Genomic DNA, 14,586 nt, shown 5'->3' on the forward strand with positions numbered 1-14,586 from the left:
AAAAGGCTTTATTATACTATTTCAGAACAAATTCTTTTCTTAATATTCCTCCTAAACCTATTTTACAAATTGAAGTCGTCATCTTTTTTTACTCCCAACATTACTTTGCGACTTTTTGCATACCACAAGACCAAGCAAATACTTTTCAAAAGGCCATATTATATTATTTCAGAACAAGTAATTTTCTTAATATTCCTCTTAAACCTGTTTTATAAGTTAAAGTACTCATCCTTTTCCACTCTGAACATTACTTTACGACTTGTTGCATACCCCAACACCAAGCAATACTTTTCAAAAGGCTTTAACATATCATTTCAGATCAATTTCTCTTCTTAATATTCCTCCTAAACTCATTTTATAAGTTGGAGTACTCATCTTTTTTCACTCCAAACAATACTTTACGACTTTTTGCATACCCCAACGCCAAGCAATACTTTTCAAAAGGCTGTATTATATTATTTTAGAACAAGTTCTTTTCTTAATATCCCTCCTTAACCCATTTTACAAGTTGAAGTACTCATCTTTTTCACTCCCACCTTCACTTTACGACTGTTTTGCATACCAAAGCACCAAGCAATACTTTTCAAAAGGCTTTATTATATTATTTCAGCACAAGTTCCTTTCTTAATATTCCTCCTAAACCCATTTTACATGTTGAAGTACTCATCTTTTTTTACTCCAAACATTACTTTATGACTTTTTGCATACCCCAAGACCAAGCAAATACTTTTCAAAAGGCCATATTATATTATTTCAGAACAAGTAATTTTCTTAATATTCCTCCTAAACCTGTTTTACAAGTTGAAGTACTCATCCTTTTCCACTCTCAACATTACTTTACGACTTTTTGCATACCCCAACACCAAGCAATACTCTTCAAAAGGCCTTATAATATTATTTCAGAACAAGTTCTTTCCTTAATATTCCTCCTAAGCCTGTTTTAAAAGTATAAGTACTCATCTTTTTTCACTCCCAATATTACTTTACGACTTTTTGCTTATCCCAACACCAAGCGGTACTCTTCGAAAGGATTTATAATTTCATTTTTGAATTATATCTTTTATTAATTTCCCACCTAAACCTTTTTTACATGTTGAAGTATTAACCTTTTTTCACTTAAAATAGTACCTGACGACTTTTTGAATACCCCAATACCAAGAAATGCTTTTCAAAAGGCTTTATTATATTATTTCAGAACACGTTCTTTTCTTAATATTCCTCCTAAACCTGTTTTACAAGCTAAAGTGCTCATCTTTTTCACTCCCAACAATAGTTTACGAGTTTTTGCATACCCCAACACCAAAAAATGGTTTTTATGCATTTCTAAGGTTAATTTAGACTAGGTTACGTTGGTGCAAGTAAGCTAGTCTAAATTAACCTTAAAAATGAATAAAACGCAACTTTATTAAAAAAAAATTTAAAAATGTACCACGTAACCTACTCTAAATTACCCTTAAAAGGTTGAATAATCTCTCTCTTTAAAGGTATTCAAGAAGTCATAAAGTAATGTTGGGAATGAAAGAGCATAAGTACTTCAACTTGTAAAATGGGTATAGGAGGAACATTAAGAAAAGAGCTTGTTCTGAAATAGTATAATAATGCCTTTTGAAAAGTATTGCTTGATTTTGTGGTATGCAAAAAAGTCGTAAAATAATGTTGCGAGTGAAAAAGATGAGTACTTCAACTTGTAAAATGGGTTTAGGAGGGATATTAAGAAAATAACTTGTTCTGAAATAATATAATAAAGCCTTTTGAAAAGTATTGCTTGGCAGTGGGGTATAAAAAGTCGTAAAGTATTGTTTGGAGTGAAAAAAGATGAGTGCTTCAACTCATAAAATGAGTTTCGAAGGAATATTAAGAAGAGAACTTGATCTGAAATAATATAATAAAGCCTTTTGAAAAGTATTGCTTGGTGTTTGGGTATGCAAAAAGTCGTAAAGTAATGTTGGGTGTGAAAAGTATGAGTACTTTAACTTGTAAAACAGGTTGAGAAGGAATATTAAGAAAAGAACTTGTTCTGAAATGATATAATAAAGCCTATTGAAATGGATTTTTTGGTGTTGGGGTATGCAAAAGTCGTAAAGTATTGTTGGGAGTGAAAAAGATAAGTACACTAAATTGTAAAATAGGTTTAGGAGGAATATTAAGAAAAGAAGTTGCTCTGAAATTATATTATAAAGCCTTTTGAAAAGTGTTGCTTGGTGTTGGGGTATGCAAAAAGTCGTAAAGTAATGTTGCGAGTGAAAAAAGATTAGTACTTATACTTCTAAAGCAGGTTTAGATGGAATATTAAGAAAAGAAGTTGTTCTGAAATTATATAATAAAGCATTTTGAAAAGTACTGCTTGGTGTTGGGGTATGCAAAAAGTCGTAAAGTAATGTTGGGAGTAAAAAAAGATTAGTACTTCAACTTGTAAAACAAGTTTAGGAAGAATATTAAGAAAAGAACTTGTTCTGAAATAATATTATAAGGCCTTTTGAAGAGTATTGCCTGGTGTTGGGATATTCAAAAAGTTGCAAGATAATGTTGAGACTGAAAAGAGATTAATACTTCAACTTATAAAACAGGTTTAGGAGGAATATTAAGAAAAGAACTTGTTCTGAAATAAAATAATACAGCCTTTTGAAAATTATTTGCTTGGTCTTGGGGTATGCAAAAAGTCATAAAGTAATATTGGGAGTGAAAAATATGAGTAATTCAACTTATGAAATGGGTATAAGAGGAATATTAAGAAAAGAACTTGTTCTGAAATAATATAATAAAGCCTTTTGAAAAGCATTACTTGATGTTGCGGTATGCAAAAAAGTCGTAATGTTGGGAGTAAAAAAGATGACTGTAAAATGGGTTTAGAAGAGATATTAAGAAAAGAACTTGTCCTGAAATAATATAATGAAGCCTTTTGAAAAGTATTGCTTGGCGTTGGTTAATGCAAAAAGTCGTAAAGTATTGTCGGGAGTGAAAAAAGATGAGTACTTCTACTTATAAAATGAGTTTAGGAGGATTATTAAGAAGAAAACTTGATCTGAAATGATATAATAAAGCCTTTTGAAATGTATTTTTTGGTATTGGGGTATGCAAAAAGTCGTAAAGTAATGTTGGGAGAGAAAAAAGATTAGTACTTATACTTGTAAAACAGGTTTAGGTGGAATATTAAGAAAAGAACTTGTTCTGAAATAATATAATAAAGCATTTTGAAAAGTATTGCTTGGTGTTGGGGTATGCAAAAAGTCGTAAAGTAATGTTGGGAGTAAAAAAAGATGAGTACTTCAACTTGTAAAACAGGTTTAGGAGGAATACTAAGGAAAGAACTTGTTCTGAAATAATATAATAAAGCCTTTTGAAAAGTATTGCTTGGTGTTGGGGTATGCAAAAAGTTGTAAAGTAATGTTGAGAGTGGAAAAGGATAAGTACTTCAACTTGTAGAAAAGATTTAGGAGGAATACTAAGAAAAGAACTTGTTCTGAAATAAAATATTAAAGCATTATGACAATTATTGCTTCGTGTTGGGGTATGCAAAAAGTCATAAAGGAATATTGTGAGTGAAAAAAAGATGAGTACTTCAACTTGTAAAATGGGTTTAAGAGGAATATTAAGAAGAGAACTTGATCTGAAATGATATAACAAAGCCTTTAGAAAAGTATTGCTTGGTGTTGGGGTATGCAAAAAGTCGTAGAGTAATGTTGGGAGTGAAAAAAGATGAGTACTTTAACTTGTAAAATAGGTTAAGGAGGAATATTAAGAAAAGAACTTGTTCTGAAATGATATAATAAAGCCTTTTGAAATGTATTTTTTGGTGTTGGGGTATGCAAAAAGTCGTAAAGTATTGTTGGGAATGAAAAAGATGAGTACTTCAACTTGTAAAACAGGTTTAGGAGGAATATTAAGAAAAGAAGTTGTTCTGAAATAAATTTATAAAGCATTTTGAAAAGTATTGCTTGGTTTTGGGGTATGCAAAAAGTCGTAAAGTAATGTTGGGAGTGAAAAAAGATGAGTACGGAAAAGAACTTGTGAAAAAGAACTTGTTCTGAAATAATATAATACAGCCTTTTGAAAAGTATTTGCTTGGTGTTGGGGTATGCAAAAAGTCGTAAAATAATGTTGGGAGTAAGAAAAGATAGTAATAACTTGTAAAATGGGTTTAGGAGGAATATTAAGAAAAGAAATTGTTTTGAAATAGTATAAAAAAGCCTTTTGAAAAGCATTGCTTGATGTTGTGGTATGCAAAAAAGTCGTAAAGTAATGTTGGGAGTGAAAAAGCTGAGTACTTCAACTTGTAAAATGGGTTTAGGAGGGATATTAAGAAAAGAACTTGTTCTGAAATAATTTGATAAAGCCTTTTGAAAAGTATTGCTTGGCGTTGGTTTATGCAAAAAGTCGTTAAGTATTGTTGGGAGTGAAAAAAGATGAGTACTTCAACTTATAAAATGAGTTTAGGAGGAATATTAAGAAGAGAACTTGATCTGAAATGATATAATTGAAAAGTATTGCTTGGTGTTGGGGTATGCAAAAAGTCGTAGAGTAATTTTGGGAGTGATAAGGATAAGTACTTCAACTTGTAAAACAGGTTAAGGAGGAATATTAAGGAGAGAGCTTGATCATAAAATGTATAAAAAAGCCTTTTGACAAGTATTTTTTGGTGTTGGGGTATACAAAAAGTCGTAGAGCATTGTTGGTAGTGAAAAAAGATTAGTACTTTAACTTGTAAAACAGGTTTAGGAGGAATGATAAGAAAAAAAGTTGTTCTGAAATAATATTATAAAGCCTTTTGAAAAGTATTGCTTGGTGTTGGGGTATGCAAAAAGTCGTAAAGTAATGTTGGGAGTAAAAAAATATTAGTACTTCAACTTGTAAAACAGGTTTAGCATATTAACAAAAGAACTTGTTCCGAAATAATATAATAAAGCATTGTGAAAAGTATTGCTTGGTCTTGGGGTATGCAAAAAGTCGTAAAGGAATGTTGGGAGTGAAAAAAGATGAGTGCTTCAACTTATAAAAAGAGTTTAGGAGAAATATTAAGAAAAGAACTTGTTCTTAAATGATATAATAAAGCCTTTTGAAATGTATTTTTTGGTGTTGGGGTATGCAAAAAGTTATAAAGTATTGTTGGGAGTGAAAAAAAATGAGTACTTTATCTTGTAAAACAGGTTTAGGAGGAACATTAAGAAAAGAACTTGTTCTGAAATAATATAATAAAGCTTTTTGAAAAGTATTTCTCTGTGTTGGGTATTCAAAAAGTCGTCAGGTAATGTTGGGAGTAAAAAAAGATTAGTACTTCAAAATGTAAAACAGTTTTAGGAGGGATATTAAGAAATGAACTTGTTCTGAAATAATACAATAAAGCATTTTGAAAAGTATTGCTTGGTGCTGGGGTATGCAAAAAGTCTTAAAGGAATGTTGGGAGTGAAAAAAGATGAGTACTTAAACTTATAAAAAGAGTTTAGGAGGAATATTAAGAAGAGAACTTGATCTGAAATGATATAACAAAGCCTTTAGAAAAGTATTGCTTGGTGTTGTGGTATGCAAAAAGTCGTAGAGTAATGTTGGGAGTGAAAAAGATGAGTACTTTAACTTGTAAAACAGGTTAAGGAGGAATACTAAGAAAAGAAGTTGTTCAAAACTGGTATACTAAAGGTTATCAACATGGATTTTTTGGTGTTTGTGTATGCAAAAAGTCGTAAAGCAATGTTGGGAGTGAAAAAAGATAAGTACTTTAAATTGTAAAACAGGCTTAGGAGGAATATTAAGAAAAAAACTTTTTCGGAAATAATATTATAAAGCCTTTTGAAAAGTATTGCTTGGTGTTGGGGTATGCAAAAAGTCGTAAAGTAATGTTGGGAGTGAAAAAAGATTAGTACTTTAAATTGTAAAACAGTTTTAGGTGGAATATTAAGAAAAGAACTTGTTCTGAAATAATATAATAAATCATTTTGAAAACTATTGCCTTGGTGTTGGGGTATGCAAAAAGTCGTAAAGTAATGTTGGGAGTGAAAAAAGATTAGAACTTCAACTTTTAAAAAAGGTTTAGGAGGACTATTACGAAAAGAGATTGTCCTGAAATAATATAATAAAGCCTTTTGAAATGTATTGCATGGTGTTGGGGTTTGCAAAAAGTCGTAAAGTAATGTTGGGAGTGAAAAAAGATGAGTACCTCAGCTTGTAAAACAGGTCTAGGAGGAATATTACGAAAAGAACTTGTTCTGAAATAATATAATAAAGCCTTTTGAAAAGTATTTGCTTGGTGTTGGGGTATACAAAAATTCGTAAAGTAATATTGGGAGTGAAGAAATACGAACACTTCAATTTGTAAGACAGGTTTAGACGGATTACTAAGAAAAGAAATTAATCTGATATAATATAACATAAGCCTTTAGAAAATTATTGCTTAGTGATGGTGTTCACAAACAGTCGGAGAGCAATAATGTGAGTAAAAAAGATGAGAACTTCAACTTATAAGACAGGTTTTTCATTGATTTTGACAATGGAATTACTTTATAAGAAAATCGAATGTTATTAGTAAAACCTGATATATTTTAAGCGTGGGTGTCCTTATTTCCGAAAACTAAAACCCAGCTTTATTAAGAAAAATCAAATATTATTAATATAATCAAATTTATTTCAAACATGGATATTCTTATTTCGAAAAACTAAAGCCTATTTCTGAAAACTAAAACCCAACTTTATTAAAAATAAAATACTATTAATATAATCAGATATATTTTTAACGCGGATGTTCCTATTTCCAAAAACTAAAACCGAAACTCTATTTACAAAATCACTATTAAAATCAGATGTATTTCAAACGTGGATGTTCTTATTTCTGAAACTAAAACCCATTTGTATTAAAAAATCAAATATTATTAATAGAAACAGATGTATTTTAAAAGATGATGTTCCTGTTTCTGAAAACCAAATTTCTCTCTGCTGTGTGTCAGGACGGGTGTTTGCTTGTCTGTGGAGATTTTTGAGAAAAAATTCAATTCATCCCTCTCAGACTTTGGTAAAAGTTCTGTTAAGGTATCTCATTTTCTAATATATCCATTATGAGCCTGCTAGTAGTATCTTTATCTCTGAAAACTCTTTTCTTACATCTCTGACCTTTTTAATAAATATTCTGGACGTTTGACGTTCTAGCATACCCTAAAAATAAAGGTCATGTAACAAATTAATGTACAATATATTTTTAATGAAATAACGAAATATAGAATATTAACATAAAAATATGTTTCATACATTATTATACATTATTAACATCATTGAATAATTTTGTATATTTTGAATCTGTTCCACAAAATAATTTATCATGTTCTCTCTTGATACTATAGTTATTCTCTTCTCTTAGTTCATAACCAGTAGAATAATCATTCATCCATTTTGAACCATACACAATTTTTACTGGGGTGTCACCTACTGGCTCAATCTGTATTTCATCTTTGGTACTATTGGATTCGTTGACTATATGATCAATAGTAGTAATAGCTTTTACTTGTGCTTCATTTTCCATCAATTCATCTTTATAATCATTGATGATATTATGTGCCAATGCCCTTTTTGTTTTGCTAGCGATTTCACTGTCTATTCTCACATTGTGTTTACACAGGTGACAGTTCTAGCAGGTAGTCATGATATGATTTATTACATTAGTGCAGCAGTTGGCTTTTCTTTTCCCCTTTGCATTCATTTGAATACTAGTACCAGAACGAGGGGAATAAGATGTATCAGTAGGTAATATCTTACTAGAACCATGAGCAAGAAGATGCCCCTCTTAATCAATATTAATTTTATGTCGGCATTCTTTTTTAGCACTATCGTCTCAGGCAATGATACTCTTGCATATCCACCATTTGTACAATGGAAATTCTTGGGTACTCCAAAGAAATCTAAACTCTCACTGTCATGAAAACGCACGCATACATTTCCAATAGTGCTACCACTTGTACTTGATTCATAGTTCAAATACTTCTCCTTGTCAGCATTCAAGACAACAATGACTTTAGCATGTGTACACACTTTCCTCGAATCATTCATTTTCACTTTTTAAACAAAAATATGATGCAGATGTCAATCCTTCCTATGTAGAAAAATTACTGATTTATTACATGCAATAGAGTAGGCAGTGTCGATAACGGGGAATAGAGTATCACTGGGAAAGCCGCCTCGTGTTTATGACCAAGCATAGAGAACGATTGGTACATCTGCAAGCATATTTCATTTTATTTTAAGACACGTAAAAAAAAGTTGAAAAAAACATGCTTAAAAAAATAATAAAAAAAAGTTAAAAAAACTTCCAAAAAAGTACTTAAAAAAATGGGGGAATGGGCCCCAAAAAGTTGGAGGGAGGGGGCCCCTTGGAGGTTGAAGTCCTTGGTGGCTAGGGTCATTGGTGGTTGCAGTCCTTGATGTTCAAATCCACAATCGTCTCACTAATCCCATATTGAGTACTTGTTCATTCTAAGACATGTAAAAAAAGTTGAAATAAAATTATCATGTTAAAAAATAAATGATTAACTTTTTATATTGACATAACTGCTTAAATGGTACTTGCCTAATATACAGAACACAATTGGGAAGTAAAGCTAGGTTAATTCACATTGTTATCCTGACACCAATGGGTCTATTAGTTTTAACTTTTTAGCATACTCCATTGCCAAAAACAATATTTTATATCTCCCACGTCCCTTATTGTGTACATGTCGATTATAGCGCCCACAGAGTTCCACCCCAAATCATCCTCTAAAATCTATCAAACTAGTCGGCCCAAATAATCCCTGAAACATCGATTAATTTGTTTCGCCAAAATAATCCCCTAAAATTTTGATTTATTTCTAACGGTTCCTATGTTTGGTAACTCTGCACTGTCACATTTAAAATTCTCAGGAATCTGGTTCAGTAATATATTCAATCTCTATTAATCTCCTTTTATGCTCCATCTCTCCCCCAAGTTAAGCTATAATCATTCCCCTCGGAATCTGTTGCACTCAGAAACATCTTAAATCTAGGTTATCCAAGAGATGAATCCAAGAGTCAAGATGCGTTATAAAGGCTTCGAAATAATATTAATTCCCGAATTTATCGCTAAGCCTAAAGAAAATGAAGCCTTATCAAGATAGAATTTCGATCTCTTTCGAGTCCCCCATGATTCCTTATATCTGTTGCGTTACTCCCGTTCGTATTCGTTAGACTTATAAACATCTATGATTGGTCTAGAAAGAGGATGTGGTCTTGTGTATCTAGTAATGTAGCCCTCTGATTGGCTGTGATCTTGCGTGATCTTGTGAAAAAGAAGGCGTGGGTGGGGGCTAGCTGCCCTTGGACCTCTTTTGACTATTAAAAATTGAACTAGAACTTTTGATTTCCAATCAAATGAGCCCTCAATGAGATATGAGCTATACATTTATTAAAAAAGAAAAAAACACTATTCACCTTTCGCCTGCCAAAAAAGGCAATAAGCTTGAAAGGGCAAGCGAGGTTATCACTCTCAACTAATTAAAACAACATTCATACCTTGCTAGTCAACACACAAGAAACTTATCTGATGAAGGAATAAAGGAAAAAAGGGAAAAAGAGGAAAAGACAAGAAGTAGATAGAAAAAAAAGCAAAAAAAAGGAAAAAAAAAAAAAGCAAAGTAAATCGGGGAAATACCTTAAATAGAATGAAAACCTGGATTGGGCTTAACACCAAATTCACTCACGAGATAAAAGAAACTTCTTTGCCCGTGACTTGAAAGCCGGAAGACTAGGCGCATTTTTCACACACTCGGGCAATATATTCCAAACATGGGGACCATAATGGCGAATCACAAAAGATGCCCGAGTGGTGCTCCTAAACTCATGAGTTAAGTTATCAGCTTTTCCTGTATTATGATCATGACGGTCTCTATTAAAAGTAAAAAGATTTTCAAAAGCAGGGGTGAGCAGCTGATTCAAATATTTATACGAGAAAATCGCGACTTGGTAATCTTGAATTTGGGATACATCCATTAACTTATTCTTTTTAAAATGCTCATGAGCAGGAACCTCATCAGAATCATCAAATTCAGATAATAATTTTACAGCTCTATTCTGAATTTTTTGTACTCTTTTGAAACATGTTACAAAATTACTTGCCCATATAGAGCATCCGTAGCTAATATATGGGTAAAATATAGAAAAATAAATCATTTTCAGGATTTTTTTTTTGACTAGATTTTTAATTCTTCGCATCACCCCAAGGCCTCTGCTTAATTTTTCAACTATTGCACTTGAATGGTTTTTCCACGACAGGTTTTCATCAATTAAAAACCCCAAATACTTCGTTGTTACTACTCCCTTTATCACATTTTCTTGAACCGTGAAATGGTCATTTCCAGGAATAGACGAAGTTCTAGAAAATATAATGAAAAAAGTTATAGAAAAGCTAAGGGTTAACATATTTTTCTGCAAAAAAGTTAGGAATTCAGAAACTGCATTATGAATTTTATTATATAAAACATCAAGTGAAGGCGCTGCCAGAAAGAGCAAAGCGTCATATGCAAACAGGATGACACCAGCCTCTGACAGGCAGTGTTTCACTCGATCAATAAAAATAATGAAAATTAGAGGTCCCAAGATTGACCCTTGTGGGACCCCAAACTCTATTTTCTTTTTTGAAGATAAAAATGACCCATTCTTAACTGTCTGATACCGATTGTGTAAATAAGATGAAAACCACTCCAGAATTGAACCCTTCACCCCAATCGAGTCAAGAGCTTGAATAAGCTCTGAGTGGTCCACCGTATCGAACGCTTTTTTCATATCCAAAAACACAGCTGCGGATATGAGACCAGCTTCAAATGCATCATTAATCCAATCATCCAATTTCAGATCTGATGTACCCGTAGATAGCCCTTTTCTAAACCCAAATTGATTTTCCATTAGAATTTTATTCTTTTCAATATAATAACTTAACTGGGCATGTACCACTTTCTCATATAACTTAGAGAAAAATGAGAGAATAGATATAGGTCTTCGATTCGATGGGTCATCTTTTTTTCCTCCTTTATGAAGAGGAACCACTCTTGCAATCTTTAGTGCTTCCGGGAAGACTCCAAGATCCAGAGAAAGGTTGATGAGGTGCGTCAACACAGGTAAGACACTCGTTTTTGCGGCCTTTATGAGTTTCAAAATGAAGTTTATACGAGCATCCCTTTCATAAGAACCATACAGGCCCTTAGGGCGTAACTTAGAACGCCTTCCTCTGGGCCCTGGGGGGTTGTATTGACACTGGATTTTTTTATCCTATGTTTGAACTATTTTTACCAAAATATCTTTCTCAAAGTTTTCATTAGATGGGTTTGGAAAAAGAAGGCATGGGTGGAGGGGCTAGTAGCTCTTAGATCTCTTTTGACTATGGAAAAGTGAACTCGAACATTCAATTTTCAATCAAATGAGCTCTCTCAGGAGTTTATATCAGTATCTCTTTCATACGAACCATATATGCCCCTGGATATAACTTACGACGCCTTCCCCCGGGCCCTAGGGGGTTGTGACGACACTTGAATTTTTGTTATCTGACTTTTGAGCAATTTTTAACTTATAGGCTATCTCAAAATTTTTATTGGTTGCATTTGGAGGAAAACCGGCGTGGGGGAGAGGGCTAGTTGCCCTCCAATCTATTTTGATTCTCAAAAACTGAACTAGAACTTTCAATTTCCAGTCAAATGAGCCATCTCAGAAGTTTTTTGAGCATCCCTTCAATAAGAAACATATATTCCTCTAGGGCATAACTTACAACACCTGCCTTCGGGCCCTGGGGGGCTCTGTCGACCCCGGAGTTTTCGTTATATGGTCTTTGAACTATTTTTGAAAAAAAGCTACCTCAAAGTTCTTATCGGATGGGTTTTAGGAAAAACGTGCGTAAAGGGGGGGTTGGCTAGGTGCCCTCCAATCTCTTTTGACTCTTAAAAAGTGAACTAGAACTATCAATTTCCAATCAAATGAGACATCTTTGAAGTTAATACGAGCATCCCTTCCATAAGACCAATATATGCCCCCAGGGCATAACTTACGACGCCTGTCCCCGGGTCCTGGGGGGTTTTGTCGACATCGGAATTTTTGTTATGTCATCTTTAAACTATTTTTAACAAAATATCTATCTTGAAATTTTTATTGGATGCATTTGGGAAAAAGAGGTTCAGGAGGGGGCTGGATACCCTCCAATATCTTTTGACGCTTAAAAAGTGAACTAGAACTTTCAGTTTCCAATAAAATGAGCCCTCTCTGAAGTTTATATGAACATTCCTTCCATAAGACCCATATATGCCCCCAGGGCATAAATTATAATCCTTGCCCCTGAAGACTGTGAGGGGAGTGTCCTGCTCAAACATGTAATTTCCAGAACTTTCAACTATGTTGAACAAAATGGCTATATCAAAATTTTGATTGGATGTGTTTGGGAAAATGGTGGACTTGGAAGGGGTGTCAGTTGCCTTAGAATCACTTTTGATTATTAAAAAGGAAACTAGCCATTTAAACTTCCAATTAAATGAGCCCTTTCTGAAGTTTCTACGACAACGCTGTCTATACAAAACCTTACATGCCCCCAGGGCATATCTTACAACCCTTGCCCTGAGGGCTGTGGACGGGTTGTCATTCTCAAAGATCTAATTTCCAGAACTTAAAACTACGTTGAATAAAATGGTTATATCAAAATTTTTATTGAATGTGTTTGGGGAAAAGGTGGGTATGAGAGGGGGGTTAGTTGCCCTCCAATCACTTTCGACTATTAAAAAGGGCTCTAGCTCTTTGAATTTCCAATCGAATGAGTCTTTTTTGAAGTTTCTACGACAAAACCTTCTATAAAAACATTATATGCCACCAGGGTATAACTTATAACCTTTGCTCTGAGGGCTGGGGGGAGTGTTCTCCTCAGAAACATAATTTCTATCTGGAAATCAACTACGCTGAACAAAATGGCTATCTCAAAATTTTGATTGGATGTTTTTCGGGAAATGGCGGGCGTGAAAGGGGTATTAGTTGCCTTCCAATCACTTTCGACTATTAAAAAGGGCACGGTCTACTCCAATTTCCAATTGAATTAGCCCTTTTCGAAGTTTCTAGGACAAATTCTTCGATACGAAGTGCCCTGCTCTAAAGGAAAAAAATAATAAATAATATATTGTGCCAACATCGTTCTTATATGGCCCCAGGGCATAACTTGAAATCCTTACCATGAGGGTTGTGGGGGAGTGTCCTCCTCAAAACATATTTTCTATATAGAAATCAATTACGCTGAACAAAATGGCTATCTCAAAATTTTGATTGGATGTGTTTGGGGGAATGATGGGCGTGGAGGGGGGGGGCTAGTTGCCCTCTAATCACTTTTGACCCTTAAAAAGGGCGCTAGAACTCTCAGTTTCCATTCTAATGAGCCCCCTTTGAAGTTTCTAGGACGACCCCTTCCATGTGAAGTGCCTCTGGGAGCAGAATTGTCTTGAACAGGGAAATATGTTTTGATTTAATACTCCATTCAAATAATTTCTTTGCAGACCGTCAATGTCTGACAAGGCGATGCTTTTGACAAAATAACTGAAAATCACTTCTTGAAAATCCATAAAAATCTTACTATTGCTATAGCATATGGCAAGAATCCTTTGATAAGATTAATTTTAAAAACTTTTTCCACTAAAGAAGTTTTTCAAAGAAAAGTAAAGTCAATCATCTTCTAAGCGTAAAATTACCAGAAATCACTATAAATAAATGAATGAAACTCAAAACGAAAAGAAATTACAATGAATAGCCAAGCCAAACTCAAAACAAGCAGAAATTAACAAGAGTAGGGCTAATAACCCCCATGGCTTCTCAAGACCGGAACATAATTTGCGCCTTAATGAAAACAAAAAAAACAAATGACTGTGTATTGTCAGTTTCATTTACCTATACTGATATTTATTCTTAATAAGTTTTGATAATTTTTTATTTATGAAAGTAAGAAAAGTAAAAACGTTTTAAACATATTTTGTTTTCAGTAAAGCACAAATTTGAGGAGAAGCGTGCGTAACTGTTGGCCTCAGGCGGTTTGGTGCTGCGGTGAGTCGTTAGTAGTAGTAGTAATATACGCCAATTCTGAAAACTTACAGCAAAGGGTAAACAGCCTAAGATCAGCTCAATTTTTATCCATTTACCAACTCCTTCTACATTCCAACTATGCATACGCAGCAGGCATAATCTGGTTCCCCAGCCTGACCTGCTCAAATTTTCCGGTTTTTGGGAAACTTCGTAGACGGCAACAAAGAGAGCCATGAGTTATAGGCCACAATTGCAGTTTTGCAGGTATAAGTTTTGCTTTCTTTCCCTTTTCTTTTTTTTGGAAGCTATTGTGTATTTATTACTACTCTTTTTCTTCTTTTTTAACTACATTTTCTTTTTGTTCCCCTTTTCGTCAATGTTTTTTTCTGTCCCTGTAAACCTATTGGAATTTAACAGTGTGAGTCAATCTGTCAGTGTGAATCTTCAAAAAACATTACATTTTAAGTGTATTATTACATCATTAATTATACACGCTAAAATATGATTTTCTTTGGCTGTTTTAAATAGGGGACAATAAATCCTTAGTGGTTTTTGACCGTTATG

General features: G+C 33.4%; 1 protein-coding gene across 1 annotated transcript in view; it reads right to left on the reverse strand.

Annotated features, from left to right (window-relative positions):
• LOC148954200 (uncharacterized) overlaps nt 1-14,129 on the reverse strand; it is a 195,267-nt gene extending 181,138 nt beyond the window's left edge. The window contains exon 1 of the mRNA XM_089086980.1: nt 14,092-14,129. The gene's annotated coding sequence lies outside the window, so the exon portion shown is untranslated. The remainder of the gene's footprint in view (nt 1-14,091) is intronic.
• Between the last annotated feature and the right edge of the window lie 457 nt (nt 14,130-14,586).

This window comes from Artemia sp. Qi Xiang Cuo, chromosome 3 (genome assembly GCF_049724085.1).
Source record: "Artemia sp. Qi Xiang Cuo chromosome 3, ASM4972408v1, whole genome shotgun sequence".
NCBI classification, from domain to species: Eukaryota; Metazoa; Arthropoda; class Branchiopoda; order Anostraca; family Artemiidae; genus Artemia; species Artemia sp. Qi Xiang Cuo.